General features: G+C 43.7%; 1 protein-coding gene across 9 annotated transcripts in view; it reads right to left on the bottom strand.

Annotated features, from left to right (window-relative positions):
* Positions 1 to 22234, bottom strand: part of celf6 (CUGBP Elav-like family member 6) — a 304079-nt gene that overhangs the window by 62744 nt on the left and 219101 nt on the right. The window lies entirely within an intron of this gene.

Genomic DNA, 22234 nt, shown 5'->3' with positions numbered 1-22234 from the left:
ACAATTCAAAATACATGAACCACTAAATAGCCGTTATCCTTATTCACATTTAAGACTCGTGCTATACGAGCATGTAGAATATTGTCATCTTCTCTCGAAACCTCTCTGCCTCACTCTTTTCTCTGTCATTCTCTCCCTGTTTCTCCCTTTCTCTCTGAAGCTGTAAAACGCTAAGCCCAAGATTGTCTCACACACCAAGAAAGTTGAAGACATAAATCCTAAACTAATGGTTTTTGTTCAGGATACCCGCACGGCACAATCTGGCAAATCAATGCACAGAATAACTCATTGGCAGGTACTGTACAATAAATACAGATGGGTCTTAAGGGGCCATTGACTCAGCATGGAGTGTGCTAAGTATCTTCGCATCCAACAGTAGAAACACAGCTGGATGTATTAAAGAAAGTCCTTTGGTAGCTGTAAAAAGTCTGTAGAAGATGATTAGAGGAGGTTGCTCTATTTCGGTCTGTCACATAAACATAGAAGTAATGACTTTAGCAGCTGTACTCCTATTATGTTAGAAATATATTAGCTAAATGCCTGCTTTAAATCTGCAGTAGTTTCGGGATGCACATCGAAGATTATATGGTGTACAGAATGTCTCCAGCCCAAGGAAGTGCATATCTGTCACTATAGGTTGCACTATAATAAAAATACTTCCATTTGATACAATACCTTATCATGTCGTTGAGACGTCTCAAAGCGCTACACAGGATTTTACTTGAAACTACAGTAGGTCTTTGTAGTTAAATGGGACAGCCAATTTGCACACAGCAACCTGCGCCTAACACGCTCCAGAATGCATTCTGGACACAGGAAAATTCCCATGTCTTTGCACACATGTATGGAACTCTCAGTCTTGGTTTGGATACTCGATACTGTGAAGTGGGTTGACGGGTTTCCGCACATTTCAGACACCCAGCTAATGAAACGAAGATAGACAATCATTTGACATTTTGCTTTGATGGTATGGTCTGGGCTTTTTTTTTAGGGGGAGGGCGGTGGAGTGAGAGAGGAAAGTGTTTATCCCAAATCAGCAAATCTAGCCCACTAAAAATCCAGACTTGCACAAGCCGAATAATTTTCCAGGTTAATCACGAATTCAAGAGGGGAATTTATTCCCGTCACATAGATGAGGGAGCGATGTTTCACGTGCACTAAAAGCACAAAGGAAATGTGCTAAAACGTTGGCAAATGGAGGGTGACCTTCAGTGCGAAATAACTGAAGCGATTGCGGAAAGGTCAGAGCCGGAGTCATGTCCTGACACAACTCTTGTGAAGGACAAGTCCTTTGAGAAACATGACAGAGCTTTGAAAGGAAGATCAGAAGCTGCCACATCTGATTGAGATGCCCACACTGGAATGTTAAGAGGAACCTGCAGAAGATGTCACAACCAGAACACGTCACCTCGTGTGCCAGTCGGTTGACAAGAGGGCTGCCCTTGCATTGACTTTCCCCAAGTTTTATCTTTTCATCTTAATTTGCGAACCTCATTAGCATAGCACAACACGGATATTATTGGGTCTCTCCTTGTCCTCCGCTCGATGAGTTTGAACGTCACAACCCACTTCCTCCCTGGCGAAATGTCAGCGATGAATGAATTATTTTTTTCTCTCAGCAAAACTGACCGGGTCTGTGTGTTCCCGTTAACTGCACAATGGCCTTTTTCTTGATAGATCCTTACTCAAGAGCTTTGAACCTGGGGAGGGAAGGAAGGAGGGAGGGTGGGTGAGAGGGAGAGAGAGAGAGAGAGAGAGAGAGATGGAGAGACCCTGTGATGGAAGGGGCAGAATGGCTAAAAGGGAGAAGAAAAATACGAAAATTAAAAAGGATAATAAAATTCCTAAATGATGATAGGAATCCTGAGAAGCTTTTATTTTCCGTCGTATTGAAATACAGCTTTAGCAGGCTGCCAATACAGACATATTGTCTCTTTATTGTTCCAATATTTTTTTTCCCCCGAAATACCAAGTGACCCCTAAAACTGCAATATAAGTGATAGTATTATTATAATTAGAAACAGAACGCTCTTTTACACAGGGAATATAATGGAGCAAATTATAAACTTACCTCCGCTGAATGTCAAGTCACAATGAAATAGAGCGAGGGAGAACGCATGAAAGGAACGGGCTGGGAATTGCGAACGGTTTCAATGTCAAAGCAGCCAAAGCTCTGAGCAAAGGGGCGGACGACGGGGACAATTACTGGAACGAAAAACACCTTCTTTACCACCGAGGGTATACTGAGGTTAGGCGGGGCTGTGCTGTGCTGATCTAGGCCTGTAGGAATGCACCTGAAGACCTTCCTCGTTGACCATACCTTCAGTCATCGCCTCTCCTCCATTCCCAGCACGGTGTAAAGCTCCACTATTGTTAAGCACTGTGTGAAGGGGCTCTATATAAATACAAGTTGTCGTCAGCTTCTCCATGTCAATTTGCTCACTATCCTACAGTAACTGACCTCCCCCAACTCTATTGCCTCCCCAAAAACTATTTTTATTTATTTCTCGTGCGTCCTACAAAATTTATAGTTGCACAAAAATCACAATATACAGTAAAATTCTGCGAAGTACTTTGTGATGTCTTGTTGGTGTGATGAAGCGCTGTATCAAATGCAAGGATCGTAAGTCGTATTCCCTATTATTTCATTTTGGTTCCGTTTTTGTTTCTTTCAGGTTCAGAGCTGTGGCTTTGATTCAGGTGTCACAGTAGTTCCTCCAGGTTCGTCCTGGTTTAGTTCAGTTTCCTTCCACAACCAAAACACTCCGCAAATTCAAATGAAATGGCTTCTCTTCTCATTGCCATGTACCGAATGTAGCCGGCACAGATTAGTTGCCAATACAACAACTTGCATTTTGTTTCCGATCATTTATATTTTGTCAAGTGCTTATTTCAGAGAGTGAGACCACTCTGTAAACAGACCCTCTCTGTACAGTGTTTAACAGGGTCCAAAAACAGTGAGCATTTCTGTTAACCAGAGTTGTGATGTTCTTCAGAGTTGGGCAGGCTATTGACTCAACACAACAACAACAACAACAAGATTCCATTTATAGAGCGCCTTTCACGTCGGGAGGATGTCCCAAGGCGCTGTACAGTTGGGTCAGGACCCGAGCAGGGGAAATGGTCAGGGTGAGGGGAGGGAAGGGAGGGAGCGAGGAGGGGGTAGAGAGACGAGAGGGGAGCTGAAGGCACGGTCAAAGAGAAAGGTCTTGAGACCGGCCTTGAAGGAGTAAAGGGAGGAGGCGGCGAAGATACTGGGGGATAGAGTTCCAGAGCCTCGGGGCTGAGAGGCTGAAGGCCCGGCCACCGATGGTAGGGCGGTTGGGGCAGGGGATGTGGAGCAGACCGGAGCCAGAGGAACTTATATCTGGGCACCACACCCCTTTGCCACCTGATTACTGTGTAAATGGAGTTGGTGGCTTGCAAATGGATCAAAATGCAGTGCTAAGGTTTTGAAGTGGGTGAGAAATCTCAGGCGATGACTGAGATAATAGCCAGACACCAGAGAGCGGTTGTTGGATCTGAAACATGCCCCAGAGAGGCGAGTGGATACAACGCTTACGACAGGAGACATGGGTCCGCTCAGATTCACAGCACAGAAGAAGGTCATTCAGACCATCGAATCTGCGACGGCTCTCAGAGCAAGCTGTTCATTCAATCCCAATGCTTTGTCCGATTCTCACACCCCTTCAAGCCTCTATCCTTCATATACAACATGCTTATTATGTAGATTGAGCTTAATACAGTACAACCAGAATTCCAAATGTTTTCGAGTCTTATTGAAAAATAACAATTATCGCTGGTGAGAATAATTCCGAGGTTGTAGCTCTTTTCTGCCAGTGTCAGAATATGGCCTGTGATCAGCAGATGACTGCCACTGGGTAACACCTGGAGACTGTCAACCCTCTTCCTTTCAGCCTCCAAATGATGCATGAGTCATTCAATTAATGCTAGCGCTATCGTAAGGCCTGAACACATTTACCACCCACTTTAGGTCAAACCTCTCCTTTGGATTGTGACAGCCACCATTGAATGTAATTATGCCATTACAACCCGAATCCAAAGCTTTACCATAACCGGATGCCTTTGTAAATGCTAACTTCAGGTGTAGCCGCTGCTGTACGTAAAATGTACTGACTCGCAATCTACAAGACAGGGTTTGTTAGATCAGTCACCATTTCAGTTGTATCGCTCGCCTGCAATATTCACAGCCGCTCCACTTGATGGTAAATCCTGCAAAGCTCTTTCAGGCTCCCTCCCAATGTGAAAGGCGTTGTAGCAAATGTAAGATTTATTGCGAATGATGATCACAATGTCCTTCACAGATGAACTGGTTGGTTACTGGACAATACATTGCCTGGTTCTTGCCATGTGCTCTCACATACCTCCACCTCCTTCTTCATTGACTCCCTACTTATACCTTTGACCGAACAATTTGAATTAAATTAAATAACATGGAAACAGGCCATTCGCCCAATCAGTCCGTGCCTCTGTCGAAACACCACGCAAGCCCCCACCCCTGCTATTCCCTTCTCCTATACCCCTCTATACCTTCAATGTCAGCTCTTCCTATCCTTGTGAAGCAGAATTCATCAACCGTTCGGTTGTTCACTCACAAATAAGGAACATGAGCTGGGATTAGACTGTGGTGACACAGGTTAGTTTTACTCGACTGACGATGTGTTGTCGCAATCATAATCCTCCTGTCCTCCCTCATGTGTGCAGTCTCAAATTCAAACCTGATTTTCTGTAGATTCCTAAAAGAGCGTACGATAAACCGACTTCAAAATTACAGGTGTATTTTGGTTATTACAGGCGTAATTACAAACGTATACAGGTGTAAGTTGCCAAATTCTGGGTGCTCGGAAAATGCCACAAAAACCTGGAGCTCGGGGGAAGTTTGACATTATTCTGACTGTGTGGTACAGACTCTTTTTTTTGTTCTCCCCCACCGCCCACTCCTCCACCCCTTCCACTCTCTCTCCCCGCCCGCCCCCCAATCTGCACCCCCAGAACTTTCTCCTGTAAGCCACTTTGTCCCTTCCTTCTCTGCTTTCAAATCCTGCCATGACACCACATTGGTTGCACTTTTGGCCATCTACTGCCCTCCCCCACCCCACCCCCCATATTGGCAATATAAAGAGTGATATCAACAGTGATTGTCTTTATTCAGTTTGACAAAAGTAGCGGCAGTTATAAATGTCCTCCTATTAGCAGTAAGCGCCATTGTGTAGTTTATTAGCAGTTGCAACACCAACAACTTGCATTTTGTCCACAAAATATACGCTCAATTCACTTTGCAGTATATTCTGCGAAGCGTTTTGAGACGTCTCGAAGATGTGATAAGGCGCTATATCAAATGCAAGGAGTATGTTTATTATTTATATTGTGTCCTTCACGCGGAGTCCTTAACTAGTGGTGAAACGATGGGAGGGAGGAGGTGACCATGAGCACGGTTGAAGAGGAAGGTATTCAGTCAAGGTCTAAAAGAGGTGAAGGAGGGGACAAGACGAGGCTATTAGGGGAGAGAGTTCTAGAGCACCATTGTGTAGCTTGATTAGTATAGCGCCAATATCTGTACTAATATTATCAGTGAGCAAACAGAAATTGTGAGTGGATGTTTACCTGTGCATTACAGATGTTATGGCGCTACAGATTAGAAAGAAAGCACAGCGTGCTTCCATTAATCTGTCAGCGCTCATCAAGCCGTTTCTATGGAGCTGTTAAGCCTGTAGGTGGAGTGAAGGTGTAGTTACAGCTGTCATACTGCATTAGTGTAACCTGCGCTGGCTCCGTGTACAATAACTAGTAAACCTGGCTGTCTGTGTCGTGCGGAGCAATTGAATGAACACAGAACCCTATGCTGCTCTGATCAGATTATAGATTATTTCAATCTTAAAAGTAACTTGAGGAAACACAGTTGTGGCAGCCGTGCACACATCTCTCCAGTGATATGGAGGATGGACTCTGGCAGGGAATGGACCTTACTTATACATTCCACTGGCCCATGCCACTCCAGGAACAACAGATTGGTTCCAGTTTCTATTTCCTTGTCTGTGCCTTCAAACTCCTCCACGGCTTCACTCCCCGTGTGAGCTCCTCAATCCATCCCCGTGTCCCTCTCTTCACTCTCTGCTCTTCTCACAAGATCGTCTGTAATGAAGAAGGCTCTTTGTTCCATCCGATCTCGTCCCTGCAGAACTCCCACCCCACTGTTTCCTCCTTTCACAGCACCAAGCTGTTTTAAACAAGTCCCATTGTCCTGTCCTCAACCACCTTTCCTGGCAACCCTCTTCCACTCATTAATTGGCCTCTAGGTACAGATAAGGTAGTTTATCTGTTTCATCATCAGCAGCCCATGTTAGACACTCCTTGTCACAAGATCACAAGATTGGTTTGGATGAAGAAGGCCCTTCAGCCCCTCCGATCTCATCCCTCCATAACACCCACTGTACCATCCCCCCATCACTGCATCAAACTACTTTACAAATGATTCCACTCATCTGCCCTCAACCACTCTTCCTGGAATTTTGTTCCAGTCATTAACTACCCTTGAGTAAAGAAAAACTTCCTGGTGTCTGTCCTGAAATTGCCCTAACTCTTAACCCACGTCCTCTTGTTCTACTTTTTTGATACATCCTAAAGTATTGATCTGGGTTTACTTTTTAATCCCATTTAAACTTTTGTACTAGTTTTTGTGTGATGGTCCCCTCTGAATTGACTTCGCTCAAGTCTGAAGACCCTGAGCTTGTCTAATCATTGCTCATTCCTCTAACACTGGGGATCATCCTCATTGCTTTCCTCTGCATTGCTTCTATGGCCTGGGCAGCCACCTTATGCTCCTTCCGGTGACCAGAACTGTATACAGGAGCTTTTCTCATGTCCTGACAAATACTCTCAGCATAAACAGAACAATTCTGTGTCGTTCCTTCCTCTCTCTTCCCACCACCACCATCTGCCCCCCTCTCCCCATCCAGTGCAATTTATGGCCTCCAGAAGCGTGTAAAACGAAGAGTTTCTCAAATACATGAGCCTGACTCTGTTAATTGTCTGTTGGGGGGGGGGGGGGGTTGATCACACAGACCATCTCCAAGTCTTTCTTGATAATTAAGTGCTAGTTAGGGATGATCATCTGCAAAGCTTTTCATCAGTCAGTGTGAAAGGTGTCCGAGAATGGATTAAACATGTGTTTGGGAAACTTGTGGAACATTTTGCTGTCACGGTTATTACACTGAAGAGGCGGTTAACTCTTTAAGGTCTGCAGAAGCATTTCAGAACTTAATTTTTTTTGCAGCGGGTCAGGGCTGCGGGTTTGTTTTACTCTGTGTGGGGCGGGGCGCGTAAAGAGAGGAAGGAAAGGACTGGCAAGTCTTTTAATGCGGAGTTCACCTCAGTGTCGGGGAAGTGTATGGGAGGCGCTTCTCAGAGTGAAACCAAACCGAAAAGCCCAAGAAAGTCCTGGGTAAAATCTGCACTCATCATGGCCCAAAACTCAGTTGGCAAAGGCTCAGCATAATTGGGCTCATCGCCTTATTCCGTGTGTCCACTTGACACATTAAAGATCCCTCCCGCGGCGCTATTCGGAAAAAAAAAGGGAGATTCTCCCTGTGCACTGGCCAACATTCTCCTGGATAAAACTGATCATTCACTTCATGGCTGTTTGTGGGACGTTGCTTTGTGCAAACTGACCGTTGCCTGTAAAGTACACTGTCACTTGCAGGGAAGGCCACAAAAGGTTGCGCTGGGCTGGTGGGGGTGGGGGGGGGGGGTGTTTGCGGGTGGAGAGGAAGGAAAGACACCACCTTGCATTTATATAGCAGGCTTCACGCAGAGTAGCGTCTGAATAGCCGGAGGTGAGGGAGGCAGAAGTGGGGGTGACTGTTAGCAAGATCAAAACGCAAGGTCTTTTTTAAAAAAATTAAAAAAAGAAGTGTAAAGCTCTTGTCCATTACGACAGCAACTTCATACTCAGGCTGTACATTTCTGGTCATGCCACAGCTTGATTTCACCCACAAAATACACAGTCAATCCACTTTACAGTAAAGTGAAACGCTTTGAGACGTTTCAACGGGGTGTTAAGGCGCTATATCAAATGCACGGATTGTTATTATTATTGTTATTAAATCCTGTGCACTTTGAGGCTCGCTGCCAACAAGAAAGGCACTCTGTCAAATGTTTGGATTATTATTATTTTAAATACATTACAGTCACATTTTTCATAAGGATTTGTAGTGTACCCGTTTGCTGGTTTGTCTCGCCTCCGAGCACCAGGTGAAAGCTGAGGGATGCTCACTCAGCTCTTTCACTGTGTGGCGCAGCTGACCGGGAAAATAATAGCATTTTCGAGAGAAATTTCCATCACACTGACTTGGGCTGGGATTACATGGTAAAAGCAGCAGCACACTGCAATTTAGAGTTTTCATTTAGTCCCGAGCAAAAGATAAGAAATTGAAAAGAAATCATTTCACTACTGATAGTCCATTTTCATTCTCCTTCACGAAGCTCTGTCTCTGCCAATGTAGCCCAAAGGAAAGGCACTTTTGTGAATGTGTCTCCGAATCGACACAGAGCACAGTGATCAGCTGATAAATTGATCGATTAACGCTTATATGGTCCATTAATTGTCAGATCGAGATTTGAGACTCTGTGCTTGCAGTAAAGGCTGACTCTCCTGTATGGTATCGGAGCGGGTGGGTAGGGGGGAATCATAATATTGTTGGTGGTGCCGTCCTATGAGTGAGATATTAAACCATGGTCCCGTCTGCCTATTCATGTTAAAGATGTTAAGGATCCCACGGAACTAATGGAGAAGAGTAAATAGTTTTTCCTGGTGTCCCAGCCAACAATTCCCCCAAATAAAATTGACCGCTCGCTCCATCTGACAATACTGTGGGCAAATTGGCTGGCAAATTCACCTATAGAATACATAGTCACTTTACCACTTTACCACTTTTGTGAAACGCTGCGAGACATTCTCCTGACATTTCAGAAGCACGTATTATTGTTATTATTGCTAAGCTACCATCCCCTGAATAAACTCGGAGAACAGCTGAGAAATGATCCTCTCCATGTGGAGTTCAAGATGATGTTGTCCAGGGCTTTTCAGATGACTTTGGATGAGACCATTATTCACAAATGGGACGCTGTTTTCACAGACATGAGGTCAACTTCCACATGGATGCGGATGACACCCAATTCTACCTCTCTGCCTCCACCCTTGACTCCAGGACCACTGCTGTCCTGACAGAATGTCTGTCAAACATCAAGTCCTGGATGAGAGCGAACTTACTTCAATTGAACGTCAACAAGACCGAGGCTCTCCTGATTGGCTCCTGTCAGCGCCTCCTCACCTCAGGCGCTGACAGCATCACCATCCAAGGACGCACACTTCACCTCATGAGCCAGTCCGGAATCTTGGCATCTTGTTTGACACTCAACTATCCTTTCTACCCCACATCCAATCCATGACCCGCTCTGCCTTCTCCCACCTCTGCAACATCACTGGCTCTGACACTGTCTCACACCACAGGCCGCTGAAACCCTCACACACACATTCATAACATACAGGCTTGACTACACAAAATCCTGGCTTGCTGGCCTCCCCAACTCCTCCCTCCACAGGCTGCAGATCATCCAGAACTCTGCAGCCCGTGTCCTCTCCCGCTCTAGGCTCCGTAACCCCATCACCCCCATCTTCACCCAACTTCACTGGCTTCCCATCACACAGAGGATACAGTTCAAGATCCTGGTCCTCACCTTCAAAGCCCTCCATGGCCTTGCTTCCCCCCTACCTCTGTGAGTTCCTAACCTCCTATTAACCTGCCCGCTCCCTCCGCTCAGCGGGCTCCATCCTGTTTCACACCCCCCACCACGCTTGCCTCACCATTGCCAGGTGGGCCATCAGCCACTCTGTCCCCAACCCCTGGAAGTCCATCCCACAGTCCCTCCACCTCGTTCCCTCCCTTGCTTCCTTCAAGACCCAACTCAGGTCCCTCCTCTTCGACTGTGCCTTGGGGGTCATCCTCCTTCCCTCTTTCCCCCCTTCCCTCTACCCTCCCCAATCCCGATCCCCAGCTCGGGTCTGAAACACTGGCTGACCAGGGTCTTGGAACGTCCCCCCGATGTGAAAGGCGCTATACAAATGTAATTTTGTTTGTTGTTGTCTTCAAAACTCGTTTTAAAATCATTCTTAATTAAGCAACGGATGAGCGTTGAGGAATCCTGCAACATGGACCCCAAGACCTCAATTTTCATCTCAACAGCGCGGATGCTGGCTTATTTTGCTTCTCTCTCTAATGCGCAGAGTTGGCCCTTGACTAAGGTTCCACTAAACGGTGAAATGTGCAGCTAAGAAAGAGCGAGTGTCTCCCTCCGAGTTAATTGCTGTTATAACGCTCACAGACCACTGCTGTTCTTCACAATGATAAACCTCCGTTGCCATAGCAAAGCACAATTACACTGAAGAAACACTGACTTATATTGGCAGCGAAAAGAATTCAGCAAATTGCCATAAACACCCATCTTGCTGAACAAACGTGAGGATTGCCAAGGGTTCCGGCTGATCTGATGATGTGTTCTCTTCCAGTTGCCTCAACCCAGAAACGGGCTCCTTTATTCCAAAGATAAATTAGATTTCCATCTTTGTACTTTACTTGTCGAGGACTTGTGTTGATTCTGTCCTGATGTGAGAGTGGCTGAGACAAAGATGGAAATATAATTTGGTGGGGGAAGTGAGGGAGCGGGAAGGATGTGAAATAGGAAGGAAAGTGAGAGAAAATTCTTTACATTGGTGGACTGCAGGGAAAATTCCTTCAAGTTTCAGCATTTTTGAGATCCAAGCCTTTTGCGAATTCTTCTCCCAAATCACACTTCATTCAACTCAAATCTCTCAGAATATTTCCCTTCAGTCTGAGCTGTGGGGAGGGGGAGGGAGGAGAGGGCTAAATATTTGCATTGCAACTTATGTGTTCTGTGTCCCAAAAGAAATTGTGAAGGGAGATTTTATCCTGGTGCGTCTGAAACCATGTGGAAACCCATGACCGTGCTGAAGATCATCCAAACCAGACTGGGATTTCAGCACGTGTGAGCATGTATATTTCCTCGAGTCTTTACAAGTGAATCATAGAAACATAAAATCTTACAGTACAGATTCCTGTGCAGGCTCTTTGAAAGAGCTATCCATTAAGTCCCACTCCCCCGCTCTTACCCCATAAACCTACAAATTTTTCGTTTTCAAGTACATATCCAATTCCCTTTTAAAAGCTACTATTGAATCTACTTCCACCATCCTTTCAGGCAGTGCATTCCAGATCGTAACAACTCTTTGGGTAGTTTGCATGGAGGAAAAACCACTGACTTCTTGAAGCCACCTCCTTCCACAAAGCCTATGGGTAAATTTTCCGTTCAGTGTTACGTGTATCAACAATAACAACAACAACGTGGATTTATATAGCGCCCTTCGGGGCGTAGTGGCTGAAGGCACGGCCGCCGAGGGTGGAGCGGGGGCCTCGGGGGATGAGGAAGTATCACCTTTGGAAATATTGGTCATGAAGGAGATTTCGCCACTGTATTTGGGTATCACCAAAGACATTACTTGTGACGTTGAATGCAATCTCTAGCCAGCTATCATGTAGTTTACTCCACCCCATGCTATCTCCTGGGGTTAAGATAAAAATATGCTCTGATCTTCAAATGTTAGCAAGCCCAAACTTGCGAATATTCATGTACCCCACCATCCACATTACTCAAACCATCTTTCCCATCATATACTCACCCAGTCAATGCATTCCAACCAGCCAATTCGTTTCAAAGCAACAGGGAGACACCATTCAACCCATGGAGCTAACACCACCATTCTATCAATGCCTGGCAGGAACTTATCTTTCTGATCACAGTTCCTCATTAATACATCACATCCCTACTCCCCATCCCCACATGTCCCAAACACAGTATTCAAATAATAGTAATGCTTACATTTGATATAATCCCTTTCATATTGGGAGGGCATCTCAAAGTACATCACCACATTTACAGTGAGATGTATTTTATAGGCAGAAGTGAACTTCCCTTAATCTCCCTCTTAGAACACCCCGGTTAGATTTTCTTCTTAACATTACAGGAGTTTGTGGTTTACAAACCATGGACCACAGGTCTTCTCAAGAGCCATTCCTCCGATGTGTTTCGGGAATATCACTGGAGATAAACAGACAGATAAACAAAGGAGGGAGCCAGATGCCTTGCCGATGTGTTAGTGAATGCCCTGCAGGAGCCCTGCCATTCCTTCAGCTTCGGTTATTAAGAAAGAGGAATCGGGAACTGAGCTAAATGCCTAAGGTCGGACAGTGTTTCGGACGCTGATATCAAGTGACACATTCATTTCTCCTGAAGTAACCGCTTCGCAAATCCAAACTAATTCAGTCTGATGGAACAGCAACTGAACCTTTAAGCGGTGACTGTCCTCAGGCTTACACACTAAATTTCAGGGAACGTAACTCTGTCATGGAATTTGAAATAGACACGCTATGCCATGGGAGCACACTGCACCCCACAGCTCCGTTCAAACAAGATGGCAAAATCATTTCGGTTGAAGAAGGCTCTTTGTCCCAGTTGATCGCATCCCTCCAGAACAACCACCCCCCCACTCCCCTCCTGCCATCCCACCACTGCATCAAGTTCTTTCTTAAATGAGTCCCAACGTCATGGTCTTAGTCACCCTTCCTGGTAACCTGTTCCACTCATTAATTTATCCTCTGGGCAAAGAAATACTTTGTGGTGTCTGTCCTGAAATTGCCCTTTGCAACCCTAAACCTGTGTCCTCCAGCTATGTTGTCTCGGTGCATCTCAAAGTATTGTTCTAAATTAACTCTCTCTCTCCTGCTAAAAAACACTTGACGCCCCTAAATGGCTGCATTCAAAGTCATCCGTGGCCACTAGTAAATCAATTGGCAGTGGACTTGAATCTACATGTCGATCAGCTCCTAACATTTCAATGCCAATACCAATTTCACCATAGCACAGGGTTGGTGCTTGGCAATACACTGATAGATGGACTCTGAAGCGCACTGAGTCAATGAGTAAGACATCACTTGTGAGAGTGTCCTAACTAGTTACGCATCACAGAAGCCAGAACTGCAATGTGGAAAAGGAGCACACTCGGGCTACTAGCTTTAGGCTCAGGCCCCAGGACATGTGGATGTGGTATGTTGCTGACGTCTGACACATATGCACAATGAGCGGAAAATATTGCTGAGACTCATCAGACCTCCCGTGAAAGATTACCTCCTGTTTAGAGCATCGGGGAGTGAAACTCTGTGAGCATCTACCAACCGAGTGCTAGGAAGTAGCCCACTGTGCAGGGCCAGCTCCTGTGGACTAATATAACATCGAAGCACAGTCGCTTGCTCCTTCTCCCCTGGTAATCAGGAAACTAGGTACTGTGGACATATGCTGAGCAGCCATTGGGACAGCAGTGTCCCACAAACAGTCATGGATTGAGTGACCACATTAATATTATTTTTTTGTGAAGGGTTTATTACCCCCAGAAAGCAATTCGACAATCGACTAACAACTGCTAGGTAAACAGAGGCGTGTGGAGTAAGGAAACTTGCCTAAGGTTTGGCCCTGCCCGGCAATCATGTTGCCCCAGACTATAAGACAACGAGAGACTGAACCCAAAGCCCATTTTTACCCAGGTCTCCATAGAAACAGCAACGTTACGTGCAGACATGCCCAACAGCACATTTAGCATCCTGAACATTTATACCCTTTGCAACTGGCTCTAGATGGTCTGAATTGTGCCAATATATATTTGAATTAGGCTTAAACGGAATTGATTGGAATTGTGAAGAATTTCTCTTGTCCCTTGCAGCACAACCCTTCTGCACCAGTGATCTCGTACAGACTTGTAGCCGGGGCTTTGTAAACCAGCGTCTCATGCAATCTGTCATACTTTCCCTTGTAAAAACAGGGCTGGAAAATATTTTATGAGTCACTAAATTAAATCGGAACAGTAGAAAGACTGGCGTCGAAAACTACTGCTTATAATTTTTTTTACCCACCTGCCTTCCTGCACTAAATGACTCACTGGCTGGTGTTCTAATTTACAGACCCGCGATTCAGCATCTCACACACATTAACCAATGCAACAACACTTTGGCACAGATGCCTGTAATTACCGTGGCTCGAATAGAATGCACACTCTTCCTCGTTTGTCGAGCAGCCATATAAAGATTCCTCGCTTTGACAAACTCACTGTCACAACACGCTCACAAGGACACCACCCCAGACAGGGTCAATGTTAGCAGAGATGTTTAAGGGGTGATTCTGCTCTGACCAATACTTTATGTATGTGTCCTGCACCTTCGAGTAACTTCAACGTGTTTGGGACCTGGAAAAATCCTAGTTTTAGAAATGTTTTATCTTTTGGTCAGCCGGGTATCTGACACTTGTTTAAATTCATCACTGTCCAAACCAAACTGAGAATTCCATGCATCCCACCTGCGCATGGAAATTACAGAGGTAGATTATTGGAAACTAACCAGCTAAAACCTTGCCATAGCTTGCCATTGATAGCATTGTCTGACAAGCTTTCCTGCTTCTTGTTCAGCTAGATCTACCCTACCCATCAGGGCTTTGGCTTGCAGGGTTAACAGGAACTGAGTGGGATGAACTTACAGGCTACAAAGATTTACCACCATTTGGTCCATTATATCTACAAACTGTTCACTGCCCTGCACTATCCCCATACCCTTTCGAACCTCTATCTTTCATATATTTGTCTACTTGCCATTTAAAACCCACAATGACTCTATCTCCTTACTTGGCAAGGCATTCAACATCCCAACAACTCTGTGAAAATAAATCCTCCTAATGTCTCCTTTCGCTCTTCTTGTAACAATCTTAAATCTATGTCTTCTAATCACTGACTCCCGTATCAATGGAAAAAAGCCTCTCCCTATTCACCCTGTCAAAACCCCTCATCAGTTCTAGTTTTCTGTTGTAAACATATTTGCCTATAAATACACAGTTGCTACACTTCACAGTAAAGTCCTGTGAAGCACAATCTCACACAAACAAACATTCAGGCAATGTCTCTGCCACTTTCCCCACACTTATGAGGGAAAGCAGAATTGTCTAATCCTCTGTGAAAAGATCAAATATATATATATCCCTGCTGTAGGGTCAGGGTTTATAATTAGATTTACCCTGTAGCATCTTTGTATATTTAAAGGCTCTTTCTCATTACACACATTGAAGGGGAAGTGTATTGATCTAAACTGCCAAATAACCTCAAAATATAACAAAGGTCTTTATACATACTCTGTCGGTCATCTTATAAATCAGCAGTTAGTTCAGATTTTTGTTTGCCATAAAACTGCTCATTAGAGACTGCCCAGGATGAGACATTTTGTCTGGAAATCCTTCTAAACTAGCACAGACTTGCACTCAGGGGCGTTGTGTGTGTGTATATCTGTGTGTGTGTCTGTGTGTGTGTGTGTGTGTCTGTGTGTGTGTGTCTGTGGGGGTGGTTGGGGGTTAGGGGTTTGTCATGTGGCGATCACTAAAAACAGCCATCATTCTGTGTGACAGACAGACCATCAACGGGAACTGTGATCAGCGCTCCCAGTTCACAGCACCCAAGAGAAGAACAGTGTGTGTCAATGAAGAGGGGGCTTTGCAAGGGAAATAAATGCTCCAAGGCTTCCCATCGCCAACACTTTAGACATGGTAACAAAGGCTGACTGAGAGATACCATTTACATCAGCTGCGTTAGACAGCATTTTCAAATACACGTCTACTTAAACGAACCACAGTCTTGGCTCCCAGGACCACTAAGGACTGATCTTATTTGATGTGTTACAGGGATAATAGGACTCAAGTATTTTATGTTGCGTTTTTACAGAGTTTTAACGCGTTGAAAAGCACTTACGTTAATGTCCTGACCAACAATCCCCCAGATAAAATTCGTCATTGCCTGTTTGTGGGACATTATACTGTACAAATTGGCTGCCGTGTTCACCCACAAAATAAGCAAGTACTCTATTTTACAATAATTACTACCAAAGTGCGTGTTTTGACGTTATGGGTAGTGTATTAAATGCAAGGACTATTATTATTATAAATATATTTTTTGACATTGAACCATCCGATACGTCAATGTTTTCATTCCTGTACCAATAGGATCAATGCCCGTCAGTGATCACTTAGAAGATACAAACTAAAACAGTTAAAAAATGGCCTACTAAACCACAAAGGTAGATTACAGACTTCAAATCTCTTTGCGATAGTATGTTATTTATAGTGGGTAAAATTTGCGAGATTCCTTGCCGATTTCTTCAACCTGTTTAACACCAGCATTCAGAAATTAAGGAATAACGCAAAAGCACGTGGTTTCTAATCATAGAAGAATGTAGAATCATAGAATTATACAGCACAAAAGGAGTCCATTCAGCCCATATCGCCTGTGCCGGCTCTTTGAAAGAGCTGTCCAAATTAATCCCACTTCCCTACTCTCTCCCCACAGCCTTGCAACTTTGTCCTCCCTGAATGTGGGCTAACCCTGTGGTTAAATCAAGCAGAAGTGACTCATAATCTGCAATGACGCTGAAGGAACCAATTGTGACATCAATGTTGCCAATTTTACTGGGAAATAATCTGCAGTTGAGTGAAGAGAATTTCACAGCCAATATAAATTATAACTCAGTTATTACCTGATTGTCGTTTTCACAGGCCTGCTATAAATCAGCCCCATACTGTATATAGCTGCTTTCACATCTGGCAGCAATATAACTGTGTGATGGTACTATCAGTCAGACCCTTAGAGAGGGGGGATTTCATAGACTTCTGGGCTATGTTCAATAATGAATGAACATCTGGAATTAATCATGAATCATATCTCATAGGGAATAACTATCTGCCGTCTTTACATCGTTGGGCTCTGCCTTATGATTCGATCGTATGATTTGATTGCTCCTACTGTCTCTGTTTCCAATTCACATCTACCTCTCTGCTCCCCAATAATTCAAGGCACTGAAATGCTGCAGATATCTGGAGCCAGATCATAAGCAGTATGGAGCTGTGCCTTTTCAGCAAATTGCATCTCTAGATACGAAATGTACAATACCCAGGGGTGCGATATTTCCCCTAACTGACTTCCGAATGCTGCATCCATCTTTAACATCGTTGAGAGAAGCCTCTCCTGTCACCTGGAGTAATGCACACAGAGCTGGCCACCATGGCAATAAAGGTCTGAGAGGCAGGCAGAGGAGAGTGATGGGGATGATCACCAATCTTAGAAGAATAAGCTATGAGCAATGATTAGACTTGCTAGGGGTCTTCAGGCCTAAATGAAGTCATATCAAAGGGAATCTTTATTAAAATTGCACCAGATTTTAGATGCAATAGGAAAAGGAAACTCCAACAAGTTATATACACTGACGCCTCAGAACAAACGGGCACAGATTCAGTGTTGCAAAAGGCAATTTCAGCACAGGTACCAGGAAGTATTTCTTTGCCCAGAGGGGAATTTAACGACTGCAGCAGGTTGCCGGAAAGGGTGGTTGAGGCCAGGAAAAGAAAAGCACCTTGATGCTGTGATGGGAGGATGGAAGGGCAGGTGTTCTGGAAGAAAGAATTCAAATGAGCCGAAGGGTCTTCTTCATCCAAATCAACTTCGCGGTGACCTCCCTCGTGTGAAAGGAAAAGATGGTTTCAGCAGACAGCAGCTGAACTTGTTTGAAAATTTGAAATAGTTCTTGAGTACCCTCAGGTTAAGGAAGTTGAAAAATCAGCCAAGGTTACTAGATAATAATAATAATAATCCTTACATTTGATATAGCACCTCATCCCGTCTTCGAGACGTCTCAAAGTGCTTCATAGAATATACTGTAAAGCAAATTGACTGTATATGTTGTGGGCAAAATGCGGTGTCCCATAAACCGTTGTGGATTGAGTGACCAATTTTTTTTATTACCTGAGAAAGTGATCTGCCATTCTATTAACAATCAGTTTCCTATTTAATGCTCGGTAAACAGAGGAGTAAGGAGACTTGCCCAACGCCTTTCCCCAAGTTAAGTTGAAACATACTCCTTAAACCGCAGTTATAAATCAAACCAGTGCCAAAATCTCACAAGACACTGTATAAAAGGCCCATTATTCAATACTATTAGTGAAAACAGTTCCATCCACTGGAAGCTCTCTCTGTAGACAGCGCTGTAAAAATATTGCACTACACTAAGTGTTTTTTTATATACCAACATCTAGCACAGCTTATGAAGGAAAAATGGCTTTTTAATGCTACATTGAAGCATTTAATGCTTTTTCGTTAGGCCAAATAGAATCAATCAATCCATAAAATACCGTGTTTGTGTTTCGTTAATTTAAGCTCTTACACTTTCCAAATGAAGGCAATTTTTTCTCATGATTCTTCCCATTATTTTAACAGCCATTTTTCTAATAGGAACGCACGGCTGTTTAGAATTTCAACTTCGATTTGTATGAATAAATATCTTACTAATTGTCTTCCTAAGTCTCCTTTGACAGACTACATCAACCGATAAAAATATTCCTTACATTTGATATAGTGCTTTTCATATCGGGAGGACGTCTGAAAGCTACAGGATGTACTGTAAAGTGTAGTGACTGTGCATTTTATAGGGGAAACATGGCATCCAATTTGCACACAGCAATGTCCCACAAACAGATAAACAAAGTGGATGAACAATTTTATCTGTAGGCCAGGACACTGGGCCAAACTCTCTTCTCTTGTTGAACAGTGTCAAAGGATCTTTAACGTCTACTTGAACAGGCAGATAGGACCTTGGTTTAATGTCTCATCTGAAAGATGTCACCTTCAACAATGCAGCACTCCCCCAGCACTGCATTAGAGTGTTGGTTTAGACTAAGTGAGTTCCAAGTCCCGACGTGGGGCTTGTACCCACAACCTTCTGTGAGAGTGCTACCAATTGAGCCAGCAGTATTTGGAGGGACAGTGCCTGTCTGACAGGCAGTGAATGAGAAATGAGGCACTCATGGCTGGTCGGAAATAGGTACCATTAGGTACCATCCTCACAGAGCAACTCTGGTGCCTTTTAGTCCTTTGATTTTTCTTGCAAGTTGCCTGCGAGGTAAATCAATGAAAATTGCCTGTCTGAGGCGAGAAGTGTTGAAAATAGGTTTCGTTCCTGTTGATGACAAGCCTGGGAGCTACAACAACACAAGGAACCCTTAACATATACAAATCTATTTCATTTGGGTTGCTGCGCTCTTGCTCGGTGTGGTTTAATCTTCCTTCTCCGCATGAGAAAGGAATTATTGCTCTGATGGTTTGCCCCATAATGGAGATAAATAGCAGCAATATTTATTGAGACATAAAATAGATAAATAGAAGCAATAATTATCAAAATATAAATTATTTACCAATAATTTCAGCGTGTTTACGGCCCTTGGTTTCCCTGGCTGGTGCGACCAAGGGCACCTATGTGATTCCTGCACTAAATCACGCGCAAGTCAATAGGCTTCATGGGTGTTGGGCTTTCTCGGAAAGTAACTCATGCCACAGTTTCATTTAAAATGCTGACAATATCCTGATCAGAACGAAATGGGTCATTTTAAGAAAGCCATACGACAAACAGCAAAGGAAAAGCAGGTTGAAAAGCAGAGAGAGAGAGAGAGAGAGTTCTCTGTAGTGAACACTAGCAATCTCAGCCTGGGAAAGGCGGGGTAGGAGCAGTTGAATCGACGAAAGTGGGTGCAAAACTGAAAAATAAACCAAGGATCTACCTCCTGCCCATTTTATTTGAATTGCAAATAAACATGAAAGGAAGGAAAACTTCCATCCCTTGTGCTTAGCGCAGAAATAATGAAAGAGTAACGGTTTTAGACAATCACTCCATCCAATTTCTACCCAAGATCTGCTTTCTTTCTCAATCCCTAATAAATCTCGTTAGTCAACAGGAACGTGCCTGGTTCCTTTTTAACATGCTTTGCAGCTCTAGGGTTGGAGTTGATCCATTCAGTTAAAGTGTTGTGTATTCCGAGATGAAGGCTGCTGGCATATTAATTGGATGAATAGCAACATATTTTGAAGCCAGATGTCACTTTGGGATAGTTATTACTTTTAAAACAAGGCTGATATTAGAAAGAAAACGCACAACACTGCACCGGGATACTATCTACAAACGGGTTTATTTTCACGACTTCGCTGTTAATCATGAGTACTGACATTCTCTGACAAAGCAGAACACTTTATCACCATAACTGTGCAAACTGTCTCTCCTATACCTGTTTTGGAAACTTCCACATGTTAACCCAATCCACAAATTAGCTGTGCACATCAACCTGTTCACGGGGTTAACCCAGTCTGTGCACACGGTTAACACGACCTGTGCACATAATAATCCTTGCATTTGATATAGCGCCTTATCACGTCGTCGAGACGTCTCAAAGCATATCACCGAATATAATGTAAAGTGGATTGACTGTATTTTTTTTGTCTGGTTAAGCATGGTGATGGGTTTCTGCATGTATCAGACACCAGATTGCTCAAAAAATAAATGTTTTTGCAAGTTTGTCTAGGATTCAAAGGTCACATTTTCAATTTAGTTCATGCATCTTAGCCAACTGCAAATCTTTTAGTGATGGGAGTGGAGCTGATTGAGAAGTCACACATCTATTACATTGCCATTAAAAATACATTGGGGGCAACACGTGCATTTTACGAGGTACCTATTCACACAAGATTAGTTTGGTTTGCACTCCAGGCACTCCAAGTCGCTACTCCATGTGAAGAACATTATACAAAATGTGAGTTGTTGCTGCTGATAAATGCAGAAAGCTCTTTGGCTTATCCGATCTCATGCTCTACCATCCCTGTATCAAGTTGCCTCTTAAACGAGTCTGGTGTCCTGGCTTCTACCACCTTTCCTGGCAACCTGTTCCACTCGCTGATTATTCTCTGCATTAGGACGAACTTCCTGATATCCTTCCTGAAATTGCCCCTGACAACTGAAAATCTGTGTTCGGCTGGCTTGTTACATCCTAAAGTATTGTTCTGGATATATTTTTTGAATCCCATTTGAAATTTTCTTCACCTCCATCAGGGCCCCTTTGTGTCATCTTCTTTCAAGACTGAAGATTACATTAAGATTACATTAGGGATATAAAGTAAATCTTAGTGTGCTAGATTTCATAAGATGAAATATTAAATTGGGCATTCAAGAAATATTAAAATTAAAACTTAAAATGCCAATTACCAAGATTAAGTGAAATCTCTCTGCTTATCCAGTGCTCAAGACTACAATCGGTTTAAGGCTCGGAATTTGCCATGACAACCATTACAATTAACTATAATATTTGTAAATGTTAGCCGCAGATTTTTCAATTGGAAAGAAATGTCAAGATTTTTTTCCCCCATCTCACCCACTCTAAATGTCACAATGGGTGCCCTTTTGTTGAGAGCAAACCCATTTCTTTTTTTCTTTTTTTTTTTCTTTTTTTCTTAAAACAACGGTTATATATATTATATATATTAAATGCGCAATCCAGTATTTGGAAATTGACTGAAAGTGTCTGATAGGGACAAAGGAACAGAATTGTCTTTAAGCGTGAATTGTAACCCATTAGCAATTGCCTGCCTTTTCTCAGATCCTCCTGTGTAAGGCACCCACAAAGTGGCAGGTCTTAAGGTCACACCTATTATCATCCACATGGTTTGCTCTCCAATATTGACATTGGGCAAAGATAATAATAATAATCCTTGCATTTTCTGTAGCGCCTTATCACGTCATTAGGACATCTCAAAACGCTTCACAGAATATATTGTGAAGTGGATTGACTATATATTTTGTCGGCAAAATGCGGCAGCCAATTGCGCACAGCAGTGTCTCCCAAACAGTCGTGGATTGAGTGACCAAATTATTAGTATTATAGGGTTGTTTTTGGAAGGCTTATTATCCCCGGAAAGCGATCTGCCGATCAACTAACAACCGGGTTACGAGGCGAGTGCTCTAAACAACACACTACAGGACTCCAAATTCAGCTGTTTCACCCCACGCAAGGGTTACAACCTCATTGCCTAGCCTCTTGCCAAGACCCCCACTAGAGGAACACTGATCATCAAAACATAGAAATCAAATCACAGAAGGAGGCGCATTCGTCCGTCGAACCTATGAGCGATCTAACCAGATCCTCTTACCCAGCGTCCTTTTGCATTGTAGCTTTGGAAATATTGATCCAA

Source organism: Callorhinchus milii, unplaced genomic scaffold, assembly GCF_018977255.1.
Source record: "Callorhinchus milii isolate IMCB2004 unplaced genomic scaffold, IMCB_Cmil_1.0 Scaffold22, whole genome shotgun sequence".
NCBI lineage: Eukaryota > Metazoa > Chordata > Chondrichthyes > Chimaeriformes > Callorhinchidae > Callorhinchus > Callorhinchus milii.
Note: the sequence above shows the minus strand (reverse complement) of the source record. Positions and strands in the feature narration are given on the sequence as shown.